General features: G+C 41.6%; 1 protein-coding gene across 4 annotated transcripts in view; it reads left to right on the top strand.

The window, feature by feature from the left end:
• LOC116942827 (protein furry homolog-like) overlaps positions 1–18,393 on the top strand; it is a 296,076-nt gene that overhangs the window by 34,237 nt on the left and 243,446 nt on the right. The gene's annotated exons all lie outside the window — the stretch shown is intronic.

The raw sequence follows: 18,393 nt of genomic DNA, 5'->3' as shown, positions 1-18,393 counted from the left end.
TTCATATTGTTTGTAAAGTAACGCTGGTGTTTGCTTTTGTCAATGGCAACAATTCCTCATTGTACCCTACCGCGCGATTCAACATCTATACTCACTCTCTCTGTTATCCCACACTGGCCTATGTTGTGAAATGCTACGATTTACGATTTTTTTTATTTTACGATTGTTTTTTTACCAGGGAAGCCTCACTTAACAATCAGCTCTTTTTCAGAAACGACCTGGCCCACAGATAATAGTTCAACGAAGTGGCTTATTGCGTGCAAATTTATAGCAGCCAAATACCTGCATGTTTCTAAATGTGGACGGAAGAACCGGAGGACCCGGATAAAAATCCATGCGACCACGGGGAGAACCTGCAAACTACAAATATACAGGTGCCAGGGTCAGGATTGAACCCATGACCTCCTGTATACCAGGCGAGGAAATTAACATCTCGTCACCCCCTACATGTGATCCAATAACCCCTACAACCCACAAAGCGCAGAGGAGACTCATATCAAGAAGTGAATTGACAAGATAACCTGTGAGGTCGTGTTCAACTTCATAAACGCCCTCCAGTTATTGTTGGACATTCCACATTTATATGGTCAGTTCCAATCAATCGCTATGACAGTCGCTGTTGACTTCCTGTGAAGTACAATGCAGTAAAGTACAATGCAGTACTTTATTATACTAGCATTATTAATCTCAGGTGAGATTATGGGCTGAGTTAATCACCGATTGTGAGTCGAGCATTTTCTGTTTGTTTTCCCGCACCTCCGATTAGCACGGTTGGCCACGTACGGTGCGAGGGAAGTTCAACGTAGTGTGCATACGTTTTTGCCTCGGCGCCACCCAAGGCGAACTCAAACAGATAAGGCGTAGCACGTGCATGTTTTTTTTTGTGGACGTGTTTACGATGAAGAGTCTTAACAATGTGAACTGGATATATGATTGCGTGCCACGCAGTGTTATTCTGTTACCAAAGCAACGGATCTGTTCATTGGCCCGGGTGCGTTCGAAGCGATACCATATCCCGATCCTAACGTGTGCGAGGAAAATAATCCAGGCCTGCCCGTGAGTACACGATTAGGGGTTGTTCTTAGAATTGGACAGTATATCAAGTCCTCTTCTGGGTTATTTCGGTAAAGTCATGTAGAATGGAGGTAAAATAATAAGAAAAAATAATAACAATACAATTCTCACGACGTTTCGGCCACAACACAATTATCCTTCCTCAGGTGAAGAAACAGGACTGTCCGGAAGACAGCGCTTGAGTGAACCCTGCCAAGATTAGCAGCGTCTTTTAAGCTCAAAAAACGCTGCTAATCTTGGCAGGGTTCACTCAAGCGCTGTCTTCCGGTCAAGCGCTGTCTTCCGGACAGTCCTGTTTCTTCACCTGAGGAAGGCTACTTGTGTTGTGGCCGAAACGTCGTGATAATTTTATGCTGTTATTATTATTAATATTTTATCTCCATTCTACGTGACTTTACCGAAAGAATCCAGAAGATGAATCCCTGCAGTCACGAAAGCTTTAAAATCGAAGTATATCAAGTTTTAGAACTTTGCATGCACCCTTATGGCCAGTGTTATTCTACTTTTCATCAATACCAACTCTACGGAATGAAAGGACAATGGTATGCTGCAATGTACAGAGCTGTACACCAGTATATGTAAAACTTGTATAAAGAAGCAGCCCTGAAATCACTTGCTTACACCACTGCTGGGTGGAAGGGTGCGCCACTAGAGGGTATTTTTTTGGTCGACTCTTCCACACTGGCTGGATATCTTGGAAGTGGTGCAGATACTCACACTTTACCCCACCATATGTGACATGCGTTTTTGACCGACTCATGGTTACACCGCTGGGTGTAACAGAGGCGGTGGAGAGGATTTTAAGGAAGGTGCACCGTTGTTTCAAACTGCCGTGCCAAGGAGGTCGTACCTGTTGACCTCTCTGGCTTGTCCAGAGGTGGCGAGATGTTAACTACCTCGCCTGGTAAGCAGGAGGTTGTGGGTTCGATCCCGACGCTGACGCCTGCTGTATTTTTGGAGTTTGCATGTCTCTCTCTATGGTTGCGTGGATTTTTCTCCAGGTCCTCCGGTTTTAGAATCAACGTGCGTTTAGAGTATTTGGCTGCTTTAAAATTCCACATGATGATGAGCCACTTTGTTGAGCTATCATTTGTGGCCAGGTCGCTTCTGATAAAAGGGATATATAGCTCAGAGGGCCTTACCTGGTAGAATTAAAACAATAAAGTCGAATTGTGCTGACGATCACACCAAAGCAGCCTCCCAAGTATATGGACAGTATACTTGCATGCGGCTAGGTTAACAACAAGCGCTACATTGCTAAAAAAAAACGTACTCTTTAGAGACTTTATTGGCAGTTGTGTACACGGTCAGATCGAAATCAGCCCATCACCGTCTCTTACAAACCGATAAAAAAAACATTTATATTTAAGCCAACATGGGCATTTTCCACCGTTACAATAAACGCTTTCCGAACGTAAGGACCATCATTGTCTCAACCATTGGCCCACGACTGCATGGCGCCACCCGTGTGTGCTTTTCCCCCCCGCTATAAGATGGCGTTAAATAACACGGTGAGCCAGTTGTTTCTGATCCCTCGTGGAGTTTTTTTTGGTCTTCTATGGAACAATTGATTAATTATATAATGGGGCCTTTTTGCCAGTATCAAGATATGAAAAAAAACAAGTATGGGTTTTGTTTACCCTTTCTGCAAATAAAACAGGAGGTTTTAAGATGTTCAAACGCCAAATGGAAACCTTTTGTAAGGTATCAAGTACTGCATTAACCACGCAATACTTGTGGTGAACATGCAAGCAAAGCATGGTCTGATAATATACTTGCATTGTCTTTGAAACTTATTGGCCTACACCAGAGACAACCTTTTTTTATGGCCTCGTCTCACCAGTGTCAGACCAGAGAACCACGCCAAAAGGCGACCAGTACAAAGACATTGCCACACGTATCACGGCACTTATAGCTCGGGGTGAGCAGCTATATAATAAATACCTTTTTTCCAGTGTCAAAGTATGAAACGTAAGAATAGGTATATCTCTTTGGTACTCTTTGGTTCTTTCGGTAAAGTCACGTAGGTAGGTATAACATTTTTTATTTCTACCTACGTGACTTTACCGACCTACGTGACTTTACCGAAAGAACCAAAGAGTATGGATTCCTACAGTCACGAAAGCTTCAAATCAATGTTATCTCTTTGGTGTTTGAACATCCTAACACATGTTTTATTGCCATAAAGGGTAAAACCTATTAGCATTTTTCATGTCATTATTTATTTGTGTAGCCATTTAAGAGTAGGGGGCATACGTGTCAACCCATACGGTTTACCCATATTCTTGTACAGATAAATCGAGTTTTTCAGGTCCATACGGCGGACAGCCGTTTCAATACTGGCAACAACATAATGCATATTTGTGTTTCTCTCCTTGTGATGGGACTTTTGTAGGATTCACGTTGAGATTTATAAGGGCACGGGGTGACCAATAAGGTCTGAATTCATCTAATAAGGTAGGGAGGGCACTGATAAGGGGTTGACAGGTTTCGAAGGCTGTTTTTGTTGCCTTTTAAGCCTTTTCAAAAGCTGCTGGGGGGTGAATGTTTCCGCCAGGTGGCGCTGTGGTGAGAGCGATCGCCTCGGAATGAGAAAGGTGGCGAGATGCCAATCCCCGCTCCAGGGAGTTCAACAACTCGGCCTCGTCATCGATCATTCGTCCAAAGGCAGTAAAACGCCGTAGTGTTCGGGTACTCGGTCAGCAAATAAAAAAATAATAATAATTAATGCGAACATCGCAATTAATTCACGTCGAAGACAGTCAAGCAAGCCATACCTGTCAACCCCTTATTCATCTCAACGTTCATCCAACAAAGTCCCATTACACGGGAGAAACACAAAACAAATACACAAAACGTGTATTTGCCCGTATTGAAAAGGCTGTATGCCGTATCGACCTAAAAAACTAAATTTCCCTGTACAAGAATACAGGTAACCTGTATGGGTTGACAGTTATATGGCAAGTCGACTTCTGACCCATGTCTGTATTGTACTTTTTGTTAGTGCTATCCACTCATGTGTGTGGGTGACAGTATATGTTAACCTATTCTATTTAGGATTTATATAGCGCCCCTATTCACAATGCTTGGTCAACAGGGCCCTCATAATGATCCATTTGAGATCCATTTTACACTTTCCTGTTCCTGGGTAAATTAATAACATTAATGATTAATTTTTATTATATCATAGACCCGGATGCTGCCATGATGCAATGGTTGGCACATTGCGACTTGCAACCCAGATGTCGCTGGTTGGATCTTCCGGCACGGCAGTTGAAACAAAGTTTTGCCTCTGTCCACCCAGCTGCATGTATGATCTATGCATGTGTGTATGTTGAACTTATTTCGTACCTTACGTAGCCAAACATGCTAACTGGAGGTGTGGGGGAAGGACAACAAACTAAAAACAAAAAAACGATTCTAAATGAACTGTACATACTCCTCAGTTCTCAGGACTCACCCTTTGGATTTTGTGCTGGAGCGTGGAGGGCGGGCGGGCGGGCAGGCAAGCAAGCAGCAGTACTTGGCCACTGTGCTCAGTGAGCTTACGAGCTGATGAAAATGTGGGTCTTCTCTCTGCAGTGACTTGAACAGAGGCTTTTTTTTTCCAGCGACTCGACGGGCATGGGTAACACCGCAGTTGATCGGCAGGTTTCACGTGCAGTGGGGTAAGGTGTGGGTTACTCCCACCTTCCAAGACGTCTGGCCGGCGTGGGAGAGCAGACCCAGACACTCTCCTGAGCTTTCGCGATTGGCGGCTCTTCCACCAGCAGTGGCGTGAGCGAGACATTTCACAGCTGCAAAAGTAACTTTTACCTGTGTCACAGGGTACAATCAGAGACAAATTGTAAGTTTTTCCATGTAGATTTGGCTACATATTCAACCTCTTGTCATCGGTGAATGTATAAAGAAGCGTCAGTCTTCTTGCTTCACTCAGAGTGCTGTTAATCAGAAACCGATGTCGCTCTTGCAAGAGCCAGTGATGTTTTGTGTGTTAGAACGGGTTTATTTAATCTCCCGGTTAATGAAGGATACAAAAACTGAGGACCGCCTAGAGCAGTGGCTCTCAGAGTGTGGTCCTCTGACCCACCAGGTGGTCTGCGACGGCTGTGATGCAAACGCAGCTTGATCCGGACAATAATGACATCGTTTATGATACCTTTGGTTTCGGCCGTGAGTTAATATTTTACTCGTGATATTTAATTTAAAAATGAAGTTGGGGAAACTAGGATGGTTAAACTACCCTAACCCTAAGATCTCAATTGTCCGTTCCCCCTAAAAAAATCCTTCTAACTGCGTTTTAAGAAAATATATTTATATATATTTATTCCGGTAATGTGAATCATTTTATATTTGTGGTATTTGGAGAGAAGTGAATGAATGCGTTTAGTCACCAGGGGTGGGGCGCTGTGTGGTCCACGGAAATGTTTGGATCGGCTTGAGTGGTCACGGGCCAAATAAACGTTTGAGAAAACACCGTACTAGAGGGCTGGCAAGAGGTGCAGATGTAATCACGGCACTGGGATGAAACCTTGCTCATGTTGTGGATGTTTGTGGTTGCGTGACTGCACTGGGTGAAAATGTGGCACAAACGCAGCAGTGTTGGGAGCGAGTTATGGGAGCGAGTTATGGGAGCGATTGATATCAGCTCGTGTACAGGTGCCACGTGAGTGATTACGTTGCAGGATCATGAGAGATGGTGTGGCGGCTTTGGAGGCCTTGATCCGGCATTGCATTGATCAGGATTGATAATGGTGGTGAAGCAATTTACTATATATAAAAAAGTCAATGCAGTAATATACCCAACTGTGAATTATATATCTCATGCACCCCCTAGTGGGTTGATATGTGTAGTACAAAATACTTGTCATTTGAATCACATTTCCAAGTGGCTGACGAGCAACAGATACCTTGAGCCAGTGGTTTAATATCCACATTCTCATGGCGGGGCCCAGTCTTAACACAATGTATGATGAGTTGATGTGTGGACAAGGATGTGCACGTTATGTATGTATGTTGAACTTCTTTCGCGCCGTAGGTAGGCAACCGTATTAATTGGAGGTGCGGGATAAAATCGGAGGTTCCGGGGGGAAATGTTACGCACTTCTGATTGCGAGTTCTGAACTTGTTTTCACGTTTGAGTGCACGTGTCGTCGATACTGTACGCAACATGCCAGGTGGATGTTTTGCATAGTTTACCTGGGCAAAGAGCGCGGTCCTTTGAATGCAATCAAAACACAGGGTGTCTCAAAAAGATGAACCCGATTTGAAATCGCTATATCTCTGCAACCACGAACCGCCCATGAATGAAACTCTTACCACTTGAAAGGGCGGGAGGGCGGGGCATAGAGTTTCAAATGATTACCGCTAGATGCCTCTCCCAGCGCACAAACAGCCCCTAGCCTCAATCATTCGCAAGATGGTGACCCTGCAACACAAGGCGTTTTGCATTCTGCAGTTCAGCAAGACTGATTCCGTAATTGCAGTGCAGCGTGCGTTTAAACGGCGTTTTGGCATTGATCCGCCAATGTCAAAGAGTATGGTGGCACAAAAGACCGTGGTGTTTTTGTGCCACCATTAGCGACTAATCTGGATGACCTCAAAAACAGAATCACTGCAGTGGTGACTTCATTGGAAGAAGACACTTTGAGATGCGTTTGGGACGAATTCAACTATCGTCTCGATGTTGTCCATACAGCAGGTGGACGGCACATAGAGCATTTATAAAATGGTTAGTAAAACTTGATAACTCATTAAACCGTTTGTAACTTTTTGTGTATAATTGTAACATGTTGCCATCGTGAAATATACTGCTTTGAAATTAGGTCCATCTTTTTAAACACCCTGTACATTACAGAGTCGTACATTTGACTCATTGGGGACTGATGTATATGTGAATATGTAAAAAAAGCTTCGGTTTGTGAACATCTGGAGAATAGACAGTGACACCATGCACACATGCTGCACTGGGAATGGGCGGTTTATTGGTCAGGACAAATATGTGACAGTCGGATATGTGATGTTGTACTGCATGCTTAATAAGCAAGGCAACAGCTGAATGATATTGATTTCTTCTGGAGATCCTGAAACCCATAATTACAAAGGAACTATTGCATCTACTCTTATACATTTTATTTTAAAATACGATTATAGTTTAGAGATTGGGACTGACATTGGAACACAATAACATAATAGTATTACTTGGAAATTGTGATTTCATAAATGTAGGTTAAAAAAAATCTGTAGTTTATTTGTATAAAATTAATTCACTGTGCAACTGTGTATTTCAGTTTTCAAAGTGAGTCAAGTGTAGGCGTCATTCTATGATAAACGGTTAATACAGACGAAAATTTAAAGGCGATTTCGTCATTTTGGTAAGGTCTTTTTAAAGAGGTAAAATTGCCTGTTCGACCTTGAACTTGAAAGAGCTGAGAGGTCATGGCATGGATTATGTTGTTTATTTGTTTATAAGTCATGACCTATAGAGCCCTGAATGCCTTGGGAACATTTGCTATGCTAAGCTAAGCTATACTCCAAGGTGGAGTCTCTAAAAAGTCGGGGATTATGAATACACTGCCCCGTTCTTGAAAAGTTTTTAATTCAAGATTATTCTATTCTTTGGTTCTTTCGGTAAAGTAACGTTCTTTCGGTAAAGTTACGTGACTTTACCGAAAGAACTAAAGAATATGAATTCCTGCAGTCACGGACGTTTTAAGTCAAGATTATTCTAGTTTATTTACAAGAGCGTTCCTCACACAGTCCGCGTGAGCAATGGTGGTGCCACGTGGTAAGTACATCGCGCGATAAACCCGGATGCCCGGGTTTGATGCATAACCTCAGTGGCACGAACCAGGTCAAACTGGGGTCTAAATGAATGTATGATGTGTTGTGAATATCAGCACTGGGGAAATAGTGGCAGCCAGGCATGTTGCTGGCCACACCACCCATCCATGTGCCATGCAGTCTTCAGAATCAGAATCGTTTAGATCGGAGGAATCCGATTAGCTATGAAGCTCTTTTTCACAGAGGCTCTTAATAGGATGTCACTGTTAGTAACAGTATGTGCTGCTGCACTGGCGTTCTTTGTCTTTGTTACAGTTTCTCAGATCCCAGAGTTTCCTGTATTCTCAGCTTGCATTTTGTCCTCAATGTAGTACATTAATAATATAATCAAAGGAAATGACATGGTTATCCTTTTATTGATTGACATCCTACAATAACACTGTCATTTTAAAATTTATTTATACTCATATGCTAAGAATAATTGAGTTATGGAGTCGATACGTGTCGCTATTCTAAGCATTTGGCGTTGCCCATCTCCATTGATGGTTTTGAGCCAATGGTGGAAATTCCATATTTATATTTCTCCATAAGAACCACTGTTGACTTCCAACAAAATGGTATTTATTTTATGCACCCCCAAAGTAGTCCATGAGCCCAGACCTGACATTTCACTTTCTCCTAACATCAGGGGTGGCATAACATCAGTGGTTCCAATGTCTTGCTCTGGCCAATAATAGTGAATTTTGCGATAACCATTTGAAATGAGTTGGTTATTAAACTATTTAATCTCATTATCCATCTATAAATAAATCGGTGGAACGAAATGTTTTTGCGACCTTATGTGGTACCAATTTCTTCTGGCCATGATTTTAACTCGCGGGGCCACCTTTCCACGATCGTAATTTGAGCCGCTCTGGGCCAGAGTGCCACCCGGCTTGACGCTGTTGTGTTTGCTCGGTGTTTTTTTTTCACACACACACACTGGTACTGTACACGTGATGGCTAAGCAGCCTCTTGCGCGAAATAGTGCACTCCACAACAAAACAATCACCACCCCTTGTCCCGCAGGGTGTGCCGCGCGATAACACACGAACGGCATCGTTGAAAAGTCTGGCAGCTGTCCGCAGTCCTTTAAGACGACTACCTGTGTTTCCTTTGCGACGACCATTTGCGTGTCGTGGCTTTGATATCCCTTCAACTGCAGTGGTCGTGTGCCGCCGCCGCCGCCGCTCTTGCTTTTGCGGCTCCCTTCCCTTTGCGCCGTGAGCCGTGGGCGATGCTGTAGTGGAGTTGGTTTGAATATGTGCAGAGACGCACAATATAGTAGACTCTCTCGATTATCCGCACTAATGACCGGGAGGATGGCCGCGAATAATTCAGTAATCGCGGGTAATCTAAATATATCAATTTTCCGCGGATCTCTGTGCCAAAAAAACAATAATGTAGGTGTAAATTATGTTTCGGTTAAGAAAATAGAGTTTGTTAATGAACAAAACAAAAACTTACCGACTCTGCCCACTAAGGCTTGTCCCGCTAAGTGGATAGCAGAGCCACGCCAATCAAACTCCACCCACTTGTAAAGATATGCAACTACTGCACTGTAGAGGCGATCACGTGGATTTTGGATTAACCGGAGCACATATTTCTTCTGTTTAAGCACGTGACTTGTCGTAAACTTTTCCAAGTATAACAATGTATAACTTTTTTTTTTCAAATTATTACTTTTTTTTCAAATTATTACTTTGGGCTTAAGGCAAAATGCATGCGTTATTAATTTATGTCAACATCCCAGGTGCACGGTTAATCTTCAAGTCGGGTAAACCGCACGCGGATAATCGGGAGTCTGTGTATTTCAATTGTACCGTCGGCGTCCTGCCATGAGACAAAGTGTCCTTTTGCAATTTTTCGCGGAGCCGTGTGTAATCTTGTGTAGCTCGAAAAACTGCCCTTTTTAATAAAAAGTCACGCAACTGCTTCTTAGATCGCTTCATTTTACACGCGTTATCCATACAACAGGGGGAATGCTTTTATACACGCTCCTACAGTTCTTATATATTTTTGACAGCTGACATTTTTGGCAAATTAAGTAAAAAAAACAAAGTTAACATGACGAATTTTGGTGCAGTAATTAGTGATCAGCAAGATTGGTCTTGTGTCGCTGCCAATACTTTAAGTCAGCACCTCAGCAGTGCTGGCTCAGTCATCTGACCATGGACTTGCTGGCCTCTCATTCGTTTTCAAGAAGAGCTGTTTTACTGTTTGTGCCATGCGTGGAGTGCACAGTCAATGTCATTTAAGGAGGTGAAAGGTTTCGTGAGATTTGTGATACCTCTTGCAAAGGTGACCTGTGCAATGGTAATTAAGCCTGGTTAATTATTGTTTTTTTGCATTTGGTTTTGAAGCATTTGGTTCTCAATTGAAAGTTCATCAACCTAAATTCTATAAGGGGTGTAGTCGTATATCATCTCTCCAGGAAAATCGTTCGTGACGGTCCTATGGCAAGACTGGCCCCTTTGCCAAGAGAATGTAACGTTTATGCCACTGGTTCATTACAACGAACAGCAATAAGCACTGCCCTGTTGACTTATACTAGAAAACGTTGGCATACTATTGTTAAAACATTCCACGGGCCATTTCATAGCCTACTTCATAACACATGGCAGGATTTGTTTATGCATTGGACTCGGTGGCTCGTCAGTAGTGAGCGGCTTGCGATTTCAAATCCTGCTTTGTTGGTTGACGCAGCCGATCATCCCTCAGGGGGGCCAATAAAATGATTACCACTTTGTGGGGAAGTCAACGGTGATTGTCCTATGGGGTAGACTCACTCCCACCATAGTAATGTGGTGTTTCCACGACTAGCTAAGGACTGTAAACAGGAGACGAGCCACCGCTTCAGTGCTCATTTGAGCAGCAGGAAATCACGTTGGCAGGTTCTTGTTAATATAGCACAGAGGTTATGTGAGTGGCTGTGGGAATTGGACGGTTGATGCTAAGTAGTCGCTCTCAAAGACAGGCTTGCTGACTAGAAGTTTACACGACCATGACATACTGTAGGCATAAAATAAATGTAGTGTGCTTAGTTATGAGAGCATCTATGACATGGCCGCTTATATGCAGTCTTGGGAGAATTGCATTTAAAAAGTAATCAGTTGCTGATTACTGATAACTCAATGTGTTTTTTTTATAAGGTAACATTTTCCTGTTTTGCATTGATGCTTGACATTCATGCATGACTCCATTACTTTTACGTTCGTATTCTTCAAATTTCTGTAAATTTGTCGAGTATTGAATATTCTGTCGTGTTCTGTCCCAGTTGTGTCCCCTCCTGACTTACGTGTACAATTGTGTGCCCAACGTATTGTACGCGATGTTCGTTTTACTCATTTATTTTGAGCCCACATGTGCTCATTAATGCTCTATTTTATTTTAAGCCCTCATTTTGTTGAGTTGCTCAGTCGTTTCCTGAAGAATGATTACATCATCTGAGTATCTGAGACTGTATCGTTCGTGTTTTCCTTTTATTTTTATGCCTTTATTTCTCCAAAGTTTTTTGAAGTCCTCTTGGAATATTGCCGTGAATAGCCTTGGTGAGACCATCTTTCTTTCTCTGATTCACCTTCATATGCTATTATTTATGAAATTTCAGCGTAGCTATTCCAATTTTCTTAACGGTTCTAATAATTAATATGAAAATAGGTTTTCCCCTTTTTTCTGGCAACAAAACAGGTGTTAAGATGTTAAAACACCAAACTGAAACCTTTTTCAAGGAATCATGTCTGCATTAACCACAATTCTTGTGGTCAGAATGCAAACAAAAAACGTACTCTGATAATATATACATTGTCTTTGAAATTGATTGGTCCACACCAAAAGACGTCCTCTGGTCTAACACCGTTTTGAGACTACGCTCAAAAGAAAGCTGTCTCTGGTGTGGACCAATCAGTTTCAAAGACAATGCATATATTATCAGTGTTTTTTGTATGCATTCTGACCACAAGTATTGTGGTTAATGCAGACATGATTCCTTGTAAAATGTTTCAGTTTGGTGTTTTAACATCTTAACACCTGTTTTGTTGCCAGAAAAAAATGGAAAACCTATTCTCAATGTATATATAGTGTAAAGAAAACACCCCTTTTGGATAAAACACTTCATTTAGCTATATAGATATTGTAATGCTGTGTTGTGATGTGTGCTTTAGGATACACCATTTTTAGTACTCAACACAAAAAACACGAATTGTGTTCTGGGTCCAATGTCCCTGTTAAAAATGGATAAGTATTCAGCATTGTAGTTGTGTGGGGATTAGGGACGCATTCACATGGCACACAGGGATGCGATGGTCAACCCATTCAAAATGACACTTTTTCCATATCCATAAGCTTAAAGAATTACCGTCATTCATCTGGCATTGTACTTGGACCATTCCATTAGGCAAGCAGGGATGAGCACAGAAACTGGAAAACATTGTTACCTAGAAACGAGTTCCAGGATTATCAAACATAATTTCTTCTTGACTGTAACGAATACCAAGAAAAGTTTATTTTTACTGACAGGATGCCCTTTTTCACATCTGGCATGACTGTTATGTCATTGATGATGCTATAAAGTGCTGGTTGGGTGGTGTAATGTTCTTCTTACGTAGTTCCCTTCCCCTTCTGTCTCCTCTTTGAGACGATGAGGCCAAATGAGTTCATTCCACCTCTTCCCATCTCGCATCAGCTTTCACAGCTTCTTTATACATGTCGCCATCCCTGTTCGAGATCGTTCTTCCCTGTGCCAACCAAAGCGTGTAAATTGTTCTTCCTCCATTTCTTCTTCCGTGTGCTTGAGCGTGCAAAGCCATGTTTGGTAATTCTGCATGTATCGATTATCGATACATGTTCAAACCAGTCGTCTCTCTTGTATCTTCCCTTTCAGTGTTGCCCCTTGATTGCTTCATGTAATCATTTCGCTAGTCTAGACACTGTCAGGATTCTGCTCAGCAGAACTCATTTCTGCTCTTACCATCATCGTGTTTTGTCAATCTCCAGTATTCGGAGCTATACATCCGTATCAGCACAACTATAGTTTCGTACAACTTGATTTTTTCTTTGCATAAACATATCTACATGACCATATCAATGATTGCCAAGCTTTCCCAAGGCTATTGTGGTTAAAGCACCTCTGCTCTTGATGTCAATTTCACAGCATCTGTTTTATGTGACTAGGCCTTTCCTTCCACCTCAATTTGTTATTCTTTCTCTTGTCTTTCAATCGGCAAGACTTTTGTCTTTTCCATGTTGAAAAACTACTTTGAGTTTTTCTTTGTAAATCCTCTTACAAAAAAATAACTTTCGCGAATCGTAATGTTATTGTTTCACCACCTACCATGACTCCAAATTAAGTAGAACACTTTTCTCATTGAGGAACATTGAAAATTAACAAACTTAAAATTAATTTCCATTAAATGTCACAGACATCATTACCATAGCTATGATCAATACATTAATGGATGAAGGCCTCCGCAAGCCATCCTGATCTCTTAAAATTCTATGATTTAACAACCTGCACACGAGCTTATGTCATCGCTCCATCTCCTCACTGCACATCCTCTCGGATGCATTCCATTCCTTAGCTGCCACTCTGTCACTATTATTGACCATGAGCTATAACCCTCTCATCGATATGTCCAGCCCAAGACCCACTTTTATGAACATCGTCTTTAGCCTGCGTTTTTTTTCATCCAAGGCTTTAGCTTTCTGTCTCAGAATGCAATTCCAAACACGCAAAGGACAGGATCATGATAAAATTATATTTACGTACCTTAATATTTCAACTTACAGCTCACATTGCTGTTAAAACACTGATCATCCATCTGCCACAGTTATTCGCCATTATTCTCCCCAGTCCACTTGAGTGTTTATTGTTGCTGTAATCTAGCACATACTGGCATGACCAGCTGCAATAATAATCATCATTTGAAAGTGACGCGAACTGTGATTGCACCTGTGGTCATGCCCATACAGTTGCGTGCAGCACGATTCACATCTCGGACGAGAATCAAATTGGCATAGAATGGAATTCATATAATGCAGTGATGTGCATACCATTTCACATGTGTGATTGTCTGTCATCACGACTTCCACCACAACTATACTTTCGTCATCAGCAGCCATGGTCATTCTATTGGGAGGAGGGGGACTGTGATTCAGAACAGGTCAACATTTATTTTAGAATTTAAATATTTTCTTCTATATATAGTGCCTGGTATGAATGCTTTGACAATGGACATCAAGAAGTGTTTATTAAAGCATTTGACTAATATTTAACATGCCAACACCTTTTTAAAGATATAACTGTACGTGAAAAGTTGAGGCCCGGGCCCTTAAACTAGCTTAAAAATAAGTGGCATAATGTTATAATTATAATAATAGGGTTTTCCCCTTTTTTCTGGCAACAAAAATGTAACTTTTTTTTTACAAGGATTCATGTCTGCATTAACCACAATACCTGCAGTCAAAATGCAAACAAAAAACATACTATGATAATATATGCATTGTCCTTGAAACTGATTGGTCCACACCAAGGGACGGCTTTCTTTTGAGCCTCGACCCAATTGGTGCTCGACCAGATGACGCCTTTTGGCGGCCATGGCCATCTGGTCGAGCACTAATTGGGTCGAGGCTCAAAAGAAATTCGTCCCTTGGTGTGGACCAATCAGTTTCAAGGACAATGCATATATTATCATAGTATTTTTTGTGTTTGTATTTTGACTGCAGGTATTGTGGTTAATGCAGACATGAATCCTTGTACAAAAGGTTTCAGTTTTGTTACCAGAAAAAAGGGGGAAAACCCTATTATTACATATTCTTGGTTCTTTCGGTAAAGTCACGTTGAAGGGAAACAAAATAATTAAATATATAATACGGCGTGATAATTTTATTGTTTCATATATATTTTATTCTTTTATTGCTTCCCTTCAACGTGACTTTACCGAAAGAACCAAGAATATGAATCACTGCAGTCACGAAAGCTTTAAATCAAAACCTATTATTACATTTTGGTACTGGAAAAGGTCTAATGATGATGAATGTTATAATTGTCAAAATATATTGCATGAGCCCCTGCGAGCCTCTTGGTTACTGAAGTTGTTTTAGGAGGTAAGTTGATTATTGCAGGGTAAGATCATAATAATTAACATCCACTGCTGGATGAAGACATCCCATGGCATGCCAGTCATGGCATTGTTTGACCATACTTGACCTCGCTGGTCAGTATGGGTTGGTGGAGTTTCAGTTCATATTTAGTTTGTTGCGGTTGCACCCGACTCAAGAGCCGCATGGCTCACAGGGCTGTGCCAAATAAATGAAACTTGAAAACTTGAGTTGCACTCAATGCTGATGTTAACTGTGGCTGGCAATCAAACTCGGCTCACTTTGTTTTCGTATGGCTGATGTAGATGCAGAGCAACAAGTACAATTTCGTATTCAGGTGGTCAGGCCAGATAACCGCGTCAGGAGGAGCGGAGTGTGTCGCTGTGGTGTCTCCGATTATTTGTGGATCGGGGCATTGCGTCGGTATGTGTTGTAGGGTCTGTTCTGGATGACCACAGTCGCACACTGGAGAGTTTTTTACTTTCCATGTGTCCATCAGGTGTCCGCATCTGCTGCCATTGGATTCGTGCAGTGGATGCGACTTAGGGTGGAAACGGCTCACTTGGGTCATAGTGCATCAACACTAACCACGACGTGACTGCTTTACCTTCACTACAAGGAATGTGGTTATAATTTGCCAGTTTAATGCCCCAATTGTGAATGGACTACAAAGAGCTCTGTATACACTTGTAGTATTCGGGCATAATAATGAGTGCAGTGAAGTATATTTCATTGGGAAATCCTGCCACTCATTATCCAGGTATTTTACTAATCGTTTTTGCGGACATCTGTTGGTGGAAATGGTTGAGTCAATAGGGCCGTTGGTGTGCGGCGTACTTTGTGCAACTTGTTGTCCGTGCATTTTTTCCCCTCTGATAATTACGACACACAGGGCTCACCCCCAAAGTCCAGAGACATGTTTTTTGTTTCATGCTGAAATACCATGCCAGGAATTCACAGATATTATATGAAATTCAGTTCAGTTACGTGTGGGCGGGGGGCAAATTTACTATTGATTCCGCATTGTTGTGCAACCCATATTTTAATGTTATTCCACTGAAATGTGCTCACTTCATGTGCGTTTTAGTAACCGATTTTTCATTTGTTCATTATTTTAATTTCAATAAATGACAATTAAAGCAAAGCTTACAAACAAAACATGCGTAGCCACTGCAGAGAAAATGTGTTCTTGATGTTTTTGGCAACTGGCTGTGTATGCCCCTAGATTAGAGACTGTGCGATAATGTTTCTGACAAAGCAGTTCTGATAATATTTCATGGAAAGATTTTCTATCTCAGGTTAAGACTTCATTTCAGTCAAAATAACAATATTCTATTTAAATAAGTAAACATAATTGGCAAAACAGATTGTGTTGAGAATTAATTTAGTTTTCAACTCATTTTGCAGTGATATAGACAGGTAACAATTGTCTCGAACTCATTTTTTAAATTAAATGTTGCCATTGATGGCATTTTGTATTGTTCAAGACAGCTCTATTAATCTAGGGGTTAGGGTTTTATTATTAAAGAGGTCAAAGGGCACAACCGTATTGCATACATGGATTCCTTAAGCTGCACAGTAATAGGAAAGGAGAGATGTACCCAGTACTTCTCTTGTAATAGTTTAAAAAAAACAAAGTTTAAAATTCTACTGTGTATTTCATTTTCGGATTCCCATGAGAATGTTTCCAAATTGTGTTTTTTTTTACCTACTGCAGAAAATGCCTGTTGTCAATGGAGTCACTGATTGGATAGCGACACTGATGCGTAGGCAAGCATATTGCCTATACAGTACTCTACTTGCATATGCTTTGGGATGTCAATGCAGCACGCAATGCTGTGCATGCATGCAGAGTGCATGTAATTCAGAAATATGTAGAGTATACAAGCAAACCCCCATATTGTTAAATCAGTGGTTGGTGCAGTGGTGCAGTTTTTAGCACTATGAACCTGGCGACCTACATTCAATTCCCATCCAAGGTTAACATCAAAAAGTCGAGCGATATCTGAAAGAAACACGAACCAGTGTGGTGAAGTATGGTCAAACAACCTCATGGCCAATAATCTAGTGTGGGGGAAGCCAGTCACTCAGCAGGGGTCGGTAAATAATATAACCGAAATGGCAGTAAATAATGAATTTGCACAACTGCTTAGTTGATTATTTTTTAAAGTGGACACTTTGTATGATGAAATTAAGTAAAATGGTGGGTGGCACAATCCGGTTTAAGCAAGAAAATGCCGTGGCATTATTCTGCCCGTTTGTGGATATACAAGTACACACACAGTCTTGTATGTACCCTATTCTTTATATGGTAAAACATAATTGGGTGAGGTACTTTCATTTGTGTGTTCTACATCCGTTTATGTTTAAACAGTTGAAGGTATATACTGCTGTGCCTGCTCTAAACACAAAGGGTGGATGACCTGAGGCACTCTGTATGTTTGCACGTACTGTATAGGCTTGCTTGGCTTCCTCTCGTGGAGTTGGCAAATGTTTTCCCCGATTTTTTCCGTACCTGCGTTTAAAAAAACCAGAGCAGTATGACATACATAGCCAGCAGTATATTTTTGTCGTGCACAGTAGCTAGGTGTTAACTACCTCGTCTGGTATACAGGAGGTTGGAGTTTGCATGGTCCACCCCGTGGTCGTGTGGATTTTTCTCCGGGTCCTCCGGTTTACTCCTTCGCATTTAAAAAAAAAACACGCGTTTAGATGTATTTGGCCGCTGTAACATCGCCACTTCGTTGAGCTTTCGTTTGTGGCCAGGTCGTTTCTGGAAAAAAAGAGCCATATGGCCCAGTGGTTCTCACCTGGTAAAATAAATATAGTTTAACATACGGGTTACACAATTCAAGGTTTTGCATTGGTCGTGCGCTTGCATGGTCGGGCAAATTGTGATGTTGGCACACTGCGGCTGTAAGAACATTTCGCCGTAAGACATGTTTTGCTGTAAAGTTCATTCGGCCATATATACTGCCAAAGTTGTAGGGACATACACGCACACTTGGTTTGTTGCACAGCATCAATTGAAATCTTGTTTGAAACAATATAGCCGGGTGAGAATGTCTTGAGAGCTCAACTCTCATCCCTCAATTTGCAAGGAGGAAGCCAAAGCGAAACTAAGGGGTAGCGGTCGGTTAATTGTTCAAGCGATTCTTCTAGCGTATATGCCGCACGTATTTTGAACGGACATCCGAACGAGTGAACTGCTTTTGGGCGCATTTGTTCACCTCTTGAGAGTGCATACTCTTTGGTTATTTTCTGTGAAGCTTTCCCACCTGATGATGGGCGCTTGCGTTGCGCCCGAAACGTCGTGATTTGTTTTAGTTTATACCTACGTGACTCTACCGAAAGAACCAAAGAGTATGGATTCCTTGCAGTCAAATCAACTCTTGAGAT

The sequence above is a fragment of the Petromyzon marinus genome, chromosome 16, assembly GCF_048934315.1.
Source record: "Petromyzon marinus isolate PM22_M1 ecotype Great Lakes invasive population chromosome 16, UKy_Petmar_22M1.pri1.0, whole genome shotgun sequence".
Lineage (NCBI taxonomy): Eukaryota > Metazoa > Chordata > Hyperoartia > Petromyzontiformes > Petromyzontidae > Petromyzon > Petromyzon marinus.
Note: the sequence above shows the minus strand (reverse complement) of the source record. Positions and strands in the feature narration are given on the sequence as shown.